General features: G+C 37.4%; 1 pseudogene; it reads right to left on the bottom strand.

Annotated features, from left to right (window-relative positions):
- Positions 1-2,899: 2,899 nt before the first annotated feature.
- LOC128247935 (U4 spliceosomal RNA) lies at positions 2,900-3,011 on the bottom strand (annotated as a pseudogene).
- Between the last annotated feature and the right edge of the window lie 10,493 nt (positions 3,012-13,504).

Below are 13,504 nucleotides of genomic sequence, written 5' to 3'. Positions count from 1 at the left end.
GAATCGCATTGTGATGAAAATTCACCGGACAACTGCCCCTAAAGTGACTGCAGAATTGAATCAGCATCTGACTAGCCTAGTTTCGAACAAAACTGTTCGCCGTGAGCACGATAACGCCGGATATCATGCAAGACCCACCATCAGGAAACCTCTGCTTTCTCATCAAAACATTCAGAAAAGGCTGAACTGGTGTAGAGATCACAAGGGATGATCGATAGACCAATAGAAGTAAGTAATATCTCCGAAGAGTTCAGTTTTTTTTTCTTTTCCCCGTTGCAGGGTGAGTTTATGTGTGGAGGCAGCCCGGGGAAGCTTTTAATCCTGACTGCCTTCTTCCTATAGTCAAGCACGGAGGAGGGTCTGTGATGGTTTGGGCAGCCATTTCTTAGGATTCTCTTGGTTCAGTCGTTGCCCTGCATGGAAGGATCAACAGCGATGATTATCTGAATATTTTGGGAAATTAATTCCTTCCCATGGTCCACACATTATTCCCTGATGGAGAGTGCAGCTTCCAAGATGACAATTCTCCAATACACACCTCTGATGTGGCTAAGAATTAGAATGAAGAGCATAGTAGTGAGCTACAGCACATGGAGTGATGCCCTCAATCTCCAGATCTTAATATTATTGAGTATCTGTGGTACATTTTGGATCACCAAGTCGTTACCCTCTACCATCGTGTCTGCAACAGCTGGAGCAGGTTCTGCGGGAAGAATGGCTCAAGATTCCTCTCAATTCCTAGACGCATCGAAGCTGTTTAGAAAGCTAAAGGAGGACCAACTTCATACTAAATAAATATTCACTGAATTTAACACGTGTTCCAATTATTTTGTCCAACTCTTCTATACGTATATGTATATATATATGTGTGTGTGTGTGAGGGTGTGGGGGGGGGGGGAGGGTGTACTCACATAATGTAAAACAGCAATTATTCGCCTGGTCTACACATCACTGCCTAGTCCTCAAGTGACTTTTGTGGAATCCTCTCCGTTACAGGAATTCTGGTCAGTTCTCGAGCTTGAGAATACCTCCTCTTCCTCCACCTCCCTTTCTTCACTTACTCGCCAGTCTTGAAGAACCTGAATGATAGTCATGGAAGTTGTTCTTTCTCCCCTCAGTTATTATCAAACACATCTTTAACGATGCAACTAGAACTACTGCTATTGCTGCTACCACCACTACCGCCACCACTACAACCGTCACCACCGCCGCCGCCACTGCCGTCACCGCCATCGCCACCACCACTACTATAGCAGCAGCATCAATTACATTAGCAACAACAGGAAAGGCAACCGACAGCTTGGAAAGAAAAACAAATATAAAATGAATATAAACAATTACAATGACAACAAAAACAGAAACAACTATAACTAGATTAGTAAAGCCAGTAATTAGTCTTCAGTAATTAGTTGCATTATTGTTTACTTAATATTCATTACAGTACAGAGTCCAGAATAAAATATCCCTAGAGTCCCTCCTAGGTTTTTATTTTCCAGAAACATACGTCTAAAATGTTCGAGTTTCTCAGCAAGAAGGCAGTGAGCTGGCAGAATCGTTAGCGCGTCGGTCAAAAGGTTTAGTGGCATTTCTTGCGGCTCGTTATGTCTTAAGTTCAAATTCCGCTGAAGTTGACTTTCTTTCTTGGGCCTTTCGAGGTCGATAAAATAAAGTACACTAATCCCTCGCATTAAAATTGCTGACATTGTGCCAAAAAGAAAAAGAATAAAGAAAATTGAAACAATTGTTTCTCGGCAGTGTGTTTATTTATATCATAAGGTAATATTCAAGTCTGATTCTATCTCATATAGATATTACCAAATATAGTAGTGAACCAGTCTAGAATCATCATGGGGGCAACGGGTGGTCTCTACATATGTCATAAATAGCAACGATATTTCCCTCAAATCACATTTTAACACCTTAAAAAAGAAAAAGAAAACAATTGAACAATAACTTCTTCGATTCTGTATCTGAAATATAATGTGACAAACACGGCCGGAACACTTGTGATCACTAATATGAAACTAAACAATGAAAGCGTTTAAGTCTGACATGAATTATAATCGTGGAACAGCAGAATCAGAGCCAATGATTTGACTCTCGCCTTTAGGAATGATATCAGAGATACATTCGTGTTGCAATAAACTAATATCAACAACTGGACATTTGAGATAAAATTTAGAATTGGATGTCTTTCAGTATCCAGGCCGTCTTTCAGTATCCCATGGCAACTCGGTATCATTAGAAATGCATTCCTGGTGTAGAAGGACCTTACGTGTTATTTGTAACACAGTATGTTACTTCTGACCCAGTTTGTCATCTGTGTCATATGACAGTAATCCTTAGATAAAGATTTCTAACATTGGGACAAAGTATGGTATAAATTCATACATTTTTTGAATGAGTAAAATTTATTTTAATTACAACAGCGTATTACTAGACGTCGATGGCATATGAATTCAGAACCCACAAAAAAAAAAGACTGAATATATAACTCTTTTACTCTTTTACTTGTTTCAGTCTTTTGACTGTGGCCATGCTGGAGCACCGCCTTTAGTCGAGCAAATCGAACCCAGGACTTATTCTTTAGAAGCCTAGTACTTATTCTATCGGTCTCTTTTGCCGAACCGCTAAGTTACGGGGACATAAACACACCAGCATCGGTTGTCAAGCAATGTTGGAGGGACAAACACAGACACACAAACACATACACACATACATATATATATACGTATATACGATGGGCTTCTTTCAGTTTCCGTCTACCAAATCCACTCACAAGGCTTTGGTCGGCCCGAGGCTATAGTAGACGACACTTACCCAAAGTGGCACGCAGTGGGACTGAACCCGGGACCATGTGGCTGGTAAGCAAGCTACTTACCACACAGCCACTCCTACGCCTATATAAGTAGATAAATATTAAATAAATATATAAATAAATAGTTTTCAACAAGCTATAACCACGCCTCGGTTTCACCTTATTGGCTATAGTACCGCCTCTGTGCAAAGCTAAATAAATAGCGAAAAATAAATAAATAAATAAAGAAAGAAAGAAAGAAAGAAGGAACGGGCAAGCAAATGACAAGTGGGAGAAAGTAAGGAAAGTGTTGAAAACCGAAACAGACGTATGAGAGATATTTGTATGGAACCAACTCCCATGGCAATCCAATTGACCATTGAGACAACAAATAGAGTCTCTGATTATTGGCAAGAATTAAGATATATCCAGGAATACCAAGAATAGAGAAGATATTTAAGAATGAAGAACTTGCTGAAGCAATGGTTTTCCAAGCATTATTTCGAAGAAGGTTGAATAATGTTAAGAGCAACCTTAGTAAAGAAATTACCCATGACCCATTGAGTCACCTGGAAAGTCTGAGTTTCCCAGCAATGGAGTTTTGTTTCATGGTCTTTTTTTTATTTTCCAGGTTATTTCGCATGCTTTCAACGAATGTGACATCGAAATCACGCATAAACGGCTCCTTTCCCCAGAAAGAAACCGTTTTCTTGCAAGCCTTGCTATCACGTAACAGGTGTTTCGGGTCCTTTATCGTGAATAGCAGTTACATGGTAGCAGGGCGTATTAGAAATAACAGCCAAATCTTTGGAGCTGAGACACGTTGAAGGTACTCGAAAAAAATTTTGTAATGGTATTCCCTTGGGGCGATCTTTTGTTTTGACTCTCAGAACTGTCGCTTTGACTCTAAGAACTGTCATCCGAATCAGCTGGTTTTGTTCGTTAATTTCCGTAGAAAATTTTTATTTATTTACTTTGTTTTAAAGTGAAAGACAGGAGAAAGTGAAAGATGTATGAACGTGTATATGAAATGGACGTGTGTGTGTGTGTGTGTGTGTGAGAGAGAGAGAGAGAGAGAAAGAAAGAGAGAGTGCCACTTACACATACATGAGAACACACGTTCACTCACTCACTCTCTCTCTTTCTCTTTCACACACACACACACACAAACGCACATATGCACACGTACATACAAAAAAGATGCATACATATGTATTGGTGGATGTACGTATACATGACAACACAACCCTTCACTCTATATCTCTCTCTTTCTCTCTCTCTCTCTCTCTCTCTCTTTTTTCTCTCTCTCTCTCTCTGTCTTCCTCTCTCTCTCTCTCTTTCATTCTCTCTCTTTCACTTTAAAATAAAAGTAAATAAATAAAACTTTTTTATGGAAATTGACTTGAAAATAATTTTAAAATGAGCGTTAAAATATAATCTGTTTAAAGAAAGCTAAAATATAAATACCTACTGTACATTTTTGAAATCACATTCAGTTGAAAATATTTCTAAATGATTAAAATATTGTGTACATCAAAAAGTCGACTTTTCTTTTCTTAAAGAGCGCGAAGACTATGTGTGTTTGTATGTCACAGATATCGGACGTGTGTTTGAGTTGATTGACACGCCATAACATTCATTATATGTGTGTGTATTCTTCTGTATGTGTTGACGTCACGGAAGCCATGTTCTTTTTCGTCAAGAAATAACAAACAAAAATTGTGTTTATTCGTTTTCATATATGAATAGAGGTTCAAATGTCACAAAAATGTGTACTGCACTGCCGTAGGTAACTATGAAAATAAATATGCAAAAATATTTAGGGATAAACTATACTATATCTGAGATATTTCGGGTACAAATAAATGTTTATTTGTACCCGAAATCTCTCTCTCTCTCTCTCTCTCTCTCTCTCTCTTTCACATACACACGTCCATTTCATATACACTTACATACATCTTTCACTTTCTCCTCTCTTTCACTTTCTCCTCTCTTTCACTTTAAAATGAAAATGGAAATTGACTTGAAAATAATTAAAAAATGAGTTTTAGTTTTAGAGTTTTAGTATTATTAAGATTAGTACAGATTAACGTAAGTTTAGAGCCTAATTACTTGATAATGAGAATGAAAACAGAACTTGCAAAATCCGCCGAGTCATAACTGGAAAGTGTGAGTAGGAAAATGTCTGGATTTTGTTGATCTGAGAATGAAAGTGCTTTTGCCATAATCATTATATTTTTCATTCAGACACAGTGTATCTAGGACTACTTTATCTAATGTACAGTAGTTAACTTGAATCAGTTTTCCTATTCAGTACGAGGTCATATCTTATCCACTACCATCACCATCACAATCACCAAAACCACCACCAATAACAACAACACTACCACCGCCGCCGCCACCGCCATCGCCGCCTGCCGTCGCCGCCATTGCTTTCGCCGCCATCGCCGTCACCGCCATCGCCGTTGCCGCCACCATCACCACCACCACCACCATCATCATCATCAACATCATTATCATCATCATTAACTGTGGAATGAGTAACCCCAAGATTTTCCAGCTGAATATGTCAGAATAAACACGTCTTGCATTTTTCAGTAAGAAAGAAATTGTAGGATTCAAGCGAGAGTTAGTGCTACTTCAAGAAAACTTGCTACCAGAAAGGGATTTTCTGTAATCTTCGAGACATATTTGCAATCATAAGAGAAAAGTGTGTGATCAATAACATTCCTGTCGTGACGGTCCTGTCTTCTTGAAATATGGATGTATCTACGACTACATTACACAACGAGTGCCTTCCTTTTCTAATTCGGTAAGGTATGATTTGAGGAAGATTTAGCTGATATTTCTTGAAGGCCGAGAGCCATGTAGAAGTTGTTTATTTGCCTATGTGCATTAAAGATTAAATTTGAAGATGAAAAATGACCAAAATATTTTGAACTTTGGTCGGAATATCAAAAGTAACGAGACTCCAGGAGGTGAGCAGACCAATGCAAGTCAAATTCCTTATTACATACATAAAGTCTCCAAGAAGAAATTCAATATTTAAAAATTTATGCCCACTGTCGTGGAATAGAAATATTTCCAGTAGTATGTATGAAATATAGAAAACACTTCATGAAGGAAATATAGATGGTGACAGATATTTCGGTTCAGTGTTAGTAACGGATATCAACGAAATCTTATCATAACAGAAGACCAAATGTAAATTCTTTGAATATTAATGCTTTTTGTATATTATAAGAGAACTCATTGTAGCAGAGGCTATATACACGCGCGCGTGCGCGAATGCATGCACGTGCTCGTATAAAATAATATATTTATATAAAGACATGTTAAAATTGCAGAAAAATAATGATTCATGAATATTTATAACGTCTCTATATTCAAGATATGTGTGTATGTGTGTATGTATGTGCGTGCGCATGTATGTGTGTATGTTTGTAATACACAATATATAGGTTAGTGTTAAAATATTAAGAGTTGTAAACTTGAAGAATATATTTAGAATTGCTTAACCAATGTTGAAAAATCAACATTACCTCATATTATTATCATTATTATTACCTCTGCCTTAGCGAAGGCATTGTTTTAATCGTGTTTGTTTGTCTGTTTATTTGTTTGCTTGTTTGTCCGTGGACAAGATATCTCAAGAACTGCCAGATGGATTCGGAGCAACTTTCAGAGATGTTTGGCCTCGTGACTAGCAGGAACTGATTAGATTTTGGTATCGATCCCGTAACGGGCAAGGATTCTGGATTATTTGTTACATTTAATTTGCTTTACATGAAGTATTACGATCTTACGTTCACTTTCCAGTCTTTCTCTGATTATCTCTCTTGAAAGCACACTTATGGTTTCCACATAAGTTATGGCGGCATTGTTGTTAAACCTCCGTTAACAACACCGTATGCAAGTCCTTTCCGTTTTCTTTCACGCGCGGATAAATTTTTCACTATAGACCTTAATGGTCGTAAAGACACTATATCAGTGGATAGACTAAAAAAGGCCTTCATAGAGAAAACTGCCTCTGTTCCCACTGCAGACGACACACATACCATTACAAACACGGCTCACACACCCACATTCACATTTCATGACTACCATTGGGATCGATCAGGTACCAGACAAGGATTTTGGATTATTTTTCCGGTATTTTTACTTAATTTTTGAGAGCCGTCGGGTTCATTTTTAGTATTCTCGTTTGTGAAAACAGTCGAGTTTATTTCAGATATTCTCATTTTAAAAATCATCTCTGGCTAATCGTTGAGAGGATGTTGGTGCTGCTTTGGTGGAGGATTACGCTCTCTGAGTGCTCTTGTTATTGTTGTTGTTGTTGTTGTTGTTGTTGTTGTTGTTGTTGTTGTTGTTGTTATTAAGGCAGAGGTCGACTTTGCCTTTCATCTTTTCGGGGTCGATAAATTAATTACCAGCGAAACACTGAGGTCGATGTAATCGACTGGTCACCTCTACCAAAATTTCAGGCCTTGTGCCTATAGTAGAAAAGATTATTATTATATTATTTTCATTCTTTCGAGATCGATAAAGTTGAGTACTGGGTTTGATGTCCACATCCTCCAAATTTCAGGCTTTGTGACTTTTGTTGAAAGGATTATTATTATCATTATTATTTTTATTGAGTGAGAGAGCAGTGCAGTATGGTACAAATATACGAAGCGCCATATACCCATCATAACTACACGTCTGATAAGGGTACATCAGGCACATGCAACACAACCATATGTGCGTAACATAGTGATCTCAAATCAAGATAAACAGCGCATGACCTTGCAGGTAAGACCCAGTTAGAATCTTGTTCAAGTCGAGTTGTCCATCCCACTTGAAAATCCCTGAGAAAGGTTTGTTCTTAGATGAGGAACGAAATACCCATGTTTCCAGAAATGAATTATTCAAATCCCAAAGAATTCTTCTCAGCACATGGTTATGGTGTTTCCCCACTATTCCTGCTCATAATGGGAGAAGCACATATCGTCAGCCACTAAGGGACATGCTCAAATGTTTAAGGTCAAGCAACTGACAAGCAAATCTGTGGTATTGAGTAGAATATTTGCTGTAGCCCATCTTTTATACCAAGATAAAACAATGCACGTAACACTTCCAATCAACTAAAAACAAAAGCCTTCCAATCAGTCAAGATTATACTGTACAACAATGAGGAAAAAAACGGAATTGAGAATGACCTTTTCTATGATTATTTTGTGTGTAGATCACGAATATAACATCCGTTTCTTTCTGTGACCCTCCAGTTTCTCGTAATTTTGAGATAATTTTAATGGGGTGTTCTTAATGTATTTACCAATCTAACCTATGAAAATTATAAAAGTACACTTAAAATTTTTATAGTCATATGGGTCCAAATCCGTGGTTTATCTGACAAGAAACCACACCTCATCTTCCGACCTGAACTCAATTATCTAGTTCGTGATCTAACGCTTACTAAGCACAGATTGAAGTCCTGGCTTACGTCTACAACAAGGAACCTGTGGGATAAAGATGCTCGAATTATAGTATTTAGGAAGAGTTCTGCAGATCTACAGCAATTCTCAACTTTGGAAAACAACTTGACTTATTGTAATTATATCAGAGACCTATTTAATGCCCTTGAGCTGATCCATGAACCAAATGAGTGGAGGCTATTCATAGATGCATCCCTTTACAGCATAAAAACGGTTCTGTTGCACATTGGGAACACCATACATTCAGTTCCAATTGCTCACTCAGTCATTTTAAGAGAGGCATATTAGAACCTCGCTTTTATTCTAGAAAGCATAAGTTACAAGAAGCATGAGTGGCTAATTTGTGAGGACTTGATTGTAGTAGCCCTATTTAACTGGCTACAAACTGGATACACCGAGTTTACGCGGCTCCTTTGCAAGTCGGACAGTAGGGTCAGATAAAAACATCCTGTACGCTCAGATAGGCCACCTCGGGAAATTATGACACTTGGTTGCCATAAATTATATCATGAGTCAGTGGTTAAGGAGAAAATCATTTTGTCACCAGTGCATATAAAACTAGTCCTAATGAAGCAATTTACCAAAGCACTGCAACGTAATAAGCTATGTTTCAAATACCTCAAGGCGATTTTTCCTAAAATAGGCGATGCCAAGATTAAAGAGGGCATATTCCTAGGCCCTCAGATTCGTCAACTTATAGCTGATGAGGACTTCGAGGCGACAATGGAAAAAACTAGCTAGCCACCTGTAATATGTCACTGAAAATACATTTGTTTCGTTCTCATCTGTCCTTCTTCTCAGAGATTGCAGGAGATATGAGTGATGAACATGGAGAGAGATTCCATCAAGATATAGCATCATTGGACAACAGGTATAAGCGAAAATGGAGCCCAGCTATTCTAGCTAACTTCTGCTGGAACCTAAAGCGCGACAAGCCTGAGACGTCTTATAAACGAAGAAGTAAACTAAAATGTAGGTTAATACGTTATATAATGCTAACAAACATGCCGATTCATTATATATTTATGAATTAATTGCAATGGACATATTTAATCTGACTTTGGGAGCAATATAAATTTATGGTATCTTAGAAATTGGTATAAAGTTCATAGTTATTAAGTCGGTAATTTACAAGAAAATGTGACGTGATAGGAAATTTTTGCTATAAAATTCGAATTTAGCACAATCAACATCATAATAAAATGTACATATGAATTAGGTTTTTTTCTTGACTCTGAAATTTGTTGTACAGTCTTATAATTATGATTGAAGGCAGCAAGCTGGTAGAATTGTTAGCACACTGGACGAAATGCTTAGCAGTATTTCGCCCGTCGCTATATTTTGGATTCAAATTCCGCCGAGGTCGATATTGCCTTTCATCCTTTTGGTGTCGATAAATTAAGTACCATTGAAACACAGGGGTCGATGAAATCGACTTACTTCCTCTCCAAAATTTCATATCCTGCGCCTTTAGTAGAAAGGATTATTATTATTATTATTGTTCAGTAGTTTTATTTTTATAACGTGCTTTCACTTCACTACCGAGCGCAGCTCTGTGTGCCTTGGGTATGTGCAGTGGTTTGCTGTGATGCTCTTATGGTTACTGTATTGAAAGTGTTTTGCCTAGGATGTGTGCAGTGCCCAGTAGTGCAATTTTCTGTATGTTATATATATTTGTAAGTCCTGGTGTTTTTGTTATGTATTTGTCTGAATATTTTTTATTATACTTGAGGCACCTACTATGATAGGAATTGTTTCTGTTTTTAGATTCCACATTCGAGTTACCTCTATTTCCAGGTCTCTGTATTTTGAAAGTTTTTCCATTTCTTTTAGGGAAACGTTGTCATCTGCTGGTATTGATACATCAATTAGAAAGCATTTTTTTTCTTCATGATCTTTGACAACTATATCTGGTCTATTTGCCTTAATTTCTCTATCTGTGTGTATTGGCATATCCCAGAGTATGGTTGCTTACTCGTTTTCTGTGACCTTTTCTGGCGTGTGTTTATACTAACTCTTTTCTGTTGTTATTCCATAGTGCTGGCATAGCTTCCAGTGTATATAGGTCCCAGCTCTGTCGTGTCTGTGAATATATTCCTTCTTAGCCAGGACTGGGCAGCCAGAGATAATATGATTTATTGTTTCTTGTCCATCTCCACATATTCTACAGTTACTTGTTATGTTTCTTTTCATTATATGTTTTTGGTAATTTCTGGTGGGGAGGCTTGTGCAGCAATTAAAAATCCTTCAGTCTCTGCTTTGAGTCCTGAGCTTTTCAACCATTGCTAGTTTAGCCCAGTATTTACCATGCAGGGGCTTTTCTTGCCATCGTTTTATCATGGTCCGTTGCTGTTCTACTTTTAGTTTGGATTTCATTTGTTTTATAGCTTTTGTTGTTTCTTCTTCTTCTTCTTCTTCTTCTTCTTCTTCTTCTTCTTCTTCTTCTTCTTCTTCTTCTTCTTCTTCTTCTTCTTCTTCTTCTTCTTCTTCTTCTTCTTCTTCTTCTTCGTATTTGTTAGGTAGTATGATTTCTTGTTTGTATTTGTCAGCTTCCTTAAATACTGAAAACAGTTTTTTGTTTTGCTCGTGTTTTGTGGCTATTTGTATTAGTTTTCCTTGCTTCTGGAGTAGGTATTTTTGCAGTCCTATGGTGGTTATTTTATAATAGTTTTCCAGCTGTATAAGACCCCTGCCACCTTCTGTACGTTGTATATATTGCCTTTCTATGTCAGATTTTGGGGGTGCATCCTATATCCTGTCATTATTTCTCTTGTTTTCCTGTCTATTTTAGATAGTTCGTTTAGTGTCCAGTTAAGGATATTGTAGCTGTAACTTATAACTGGGACAGCTAAAGTGTTAATATTTATTATCTTTTTTTTAGCATTGAGCTCTGTTTTTAGTATTGATCTAACTCGTCTATAGTACTCTTTCTTTATTTTTTCTTTCATTTGTGTGTGTTGTATCCTATCTAGTTCATTGACTCCTAAATATTTGTATGGCTTTCGTCAAGTTCTCTTATTTCATTGGCCTTACCTAGTGTGATGTTGCTACTTTTAACTAATTTTCCTCTTTTGAGGGTTGCTTTGGCACATTTTTCTAATCCGAATTTCATATCTATTTCCTTGGTAAAGCCATGTACTGTCTGTAGTAGTGTTTCCAGCTCTTTGTCATTTTTAGCGTATAATTTTAGGTTATCCATATATAAAAGGTAGCTGACTGTTTTTCCCTAACATTTGTATCCGCATCCAGTTCTATTTAGCAATTCAGTTAAAGGTGTGAGTGCCAGGCAAAACAGGAGTGGAGAGAGCGTGTCTCCCTGCAATATTCCTCTTTCGTTTTCACAAGTCCCTCTTTTGTCTGGAGCTGTAGCACTGTCTGCTATTTGTTCATTGAGTGCCTTATGTATTTTATAATAATTGGTGCCACCTTGTTTATGGCTAGTGTTTCCAGAATCCACGTGTGGGGAACACTGTCGAAAGCCTTTTGGTAGTCCACCTAGGCCATACTGAGGCCTTTCTTCTCTCTGCGGCTGTCTTCAGTTATGGCTTTATTGATCAATAATTGATCTTTACAGCCGTATGAGCCCTTGCAGCATGCCTTCTGCTCTTCTGGAAACAGGTTGTTATTTTCCAGGTGCTTACTCAATCTCTGCGATATTATTGCAGTAAAGGCTTTGTAGATCGTAGGGAGACAGGTTATAGGTCTGTAGTCTTGTGGTTTCTCCGTTTCCGTGGATTTGGGAATTAAGATGGTTTTCCCTTTTGTGAGCCATTCAGGCATTGTCTCTGGCTCTGCTAGTATGTTGTTAAAATTTTCTGTCAGCTTTTTGTGCATTCCTGCCAGGTGTTTTAACCAGAAGTTGGGGATGTTGTCGTGCCCAGGTGCCTTCCAGTTGCTTAGTATTTGCAGTGTCTGGGTGACCTCTTCAGTTGTTATAGGGGTCCAGAGTTGCTCAGGTGCTAAGTTCGTTGTTTTAATGGTCCTTTTCTGGGGTTGTTGCTTCACCGACCATATTGGTTTCCAGAATTCTTCCAGTTCTTCTGCTGTTGGTGCTGCAGTAATGTCTATTTTACTTTTACCCAGTTCTTGGTAGAGTTTTTTGGAGTTGGATTTGAACTGTTTGTTTTGTTCAAAGAAACGTTGGCGTTTCTCATACCGGTGGATCCTTTGTGCTTTGGCAAAGATATCTTGCTGTGCAGGGGCTTTTCTTACAATCGTTGTATCATGATCCGTTGCTGTTCCAGTTTTAGTTTGGATTTCAGTTCTTTTGCAGCTTAGGTACTATGTCTTATTTTTGTATTTGTCAGCGTCCTTAAAGAGTGAAAACATTTTTTTTTGTTTTGTTCGTGTTTTGTGGCTATTTGTATTAGTTTTCCTTGCATCTAAAGTAGATATTTCTGTAGTCATATGGTGGTTATTTTGTAATAGCTTTCTAGCCGTATAAAGCCTCTACCACATTCGATACGTTGTGTATATAACCTTTCTATGTTAGATTTTGGGTGGTGCATCCTCAATGCTGTCATTATTTTTTTTATTTACCTGTCTCTTTTGATTCGTTCATTTTGAGTCCAGTTAAGAATATTGCAGCTGTAACTTATAACTGGGTCGGCTAGAGTGTTGATACCTATTATCTTATTTTTTGCATTGAGCTCTGTTTTCAGTATTCATCTCACTTGTCTATAGGATTCCTTTTTATCTTCTCTTCCGTTTGTGTGAGTTGTATCGTATCTAGTTCAGTTATTCCTTAGTATTTGTATGTCTGGCTTTGGTCTAATTCTCTTATTTCATTTGCTTTATCTAATACGATGTTGTTACTCTTAACTAGTTTTCCTCTTTTCAAGTTTGCTTTGGCACATCTTTCTATGCCAACTTACATGTTTATTTTTTAGTAAATCCATGTACTGTCTGTAGTAATGCTTTTATTATTATTATTATTATTATTATTATTATTATTATTATTATTTTGTTGTTGTTGTTGTTGTTTTTCTTCTTTCTTCAAATTTTCTTCCTTTTCTCACCGAGTCTTTTCCGTACACCTAGGGCAAAGAATTTCATTGTATGCTTTCCCAGTTTACACAGGCAAACTCACAGGTAAAATATGTATGTAAAAACTTAATAAATTAATAAATTCATGAATGGATGTTGTTTTCACAGCGATAATGCTCTTCTCAGTACCTGAGTCGTTCCAGTTAACACGATTTTAAAAACTTCCTGTAGGGATGGTAAGCCT

Source organism: Octopus bimaculoides, chromosome 5 (assembly GCF_046866305.1).
Source record: "Octopus bimaculoides isolate indiv1 chromosome 5, ASM4686630v1, whole genome shotgun sequence".
NCBI lineage: Eukaryota > Metazoa > Mollusca > Cephalopoda > Octopoda > Octopodidae > Octopus > Octopus bimaculoides.
The sequence above is the reverse complement of the archived record's forward strand: the minus strand, read 5'-3'. Positions and strand labels throughout refer to the sequence as shown.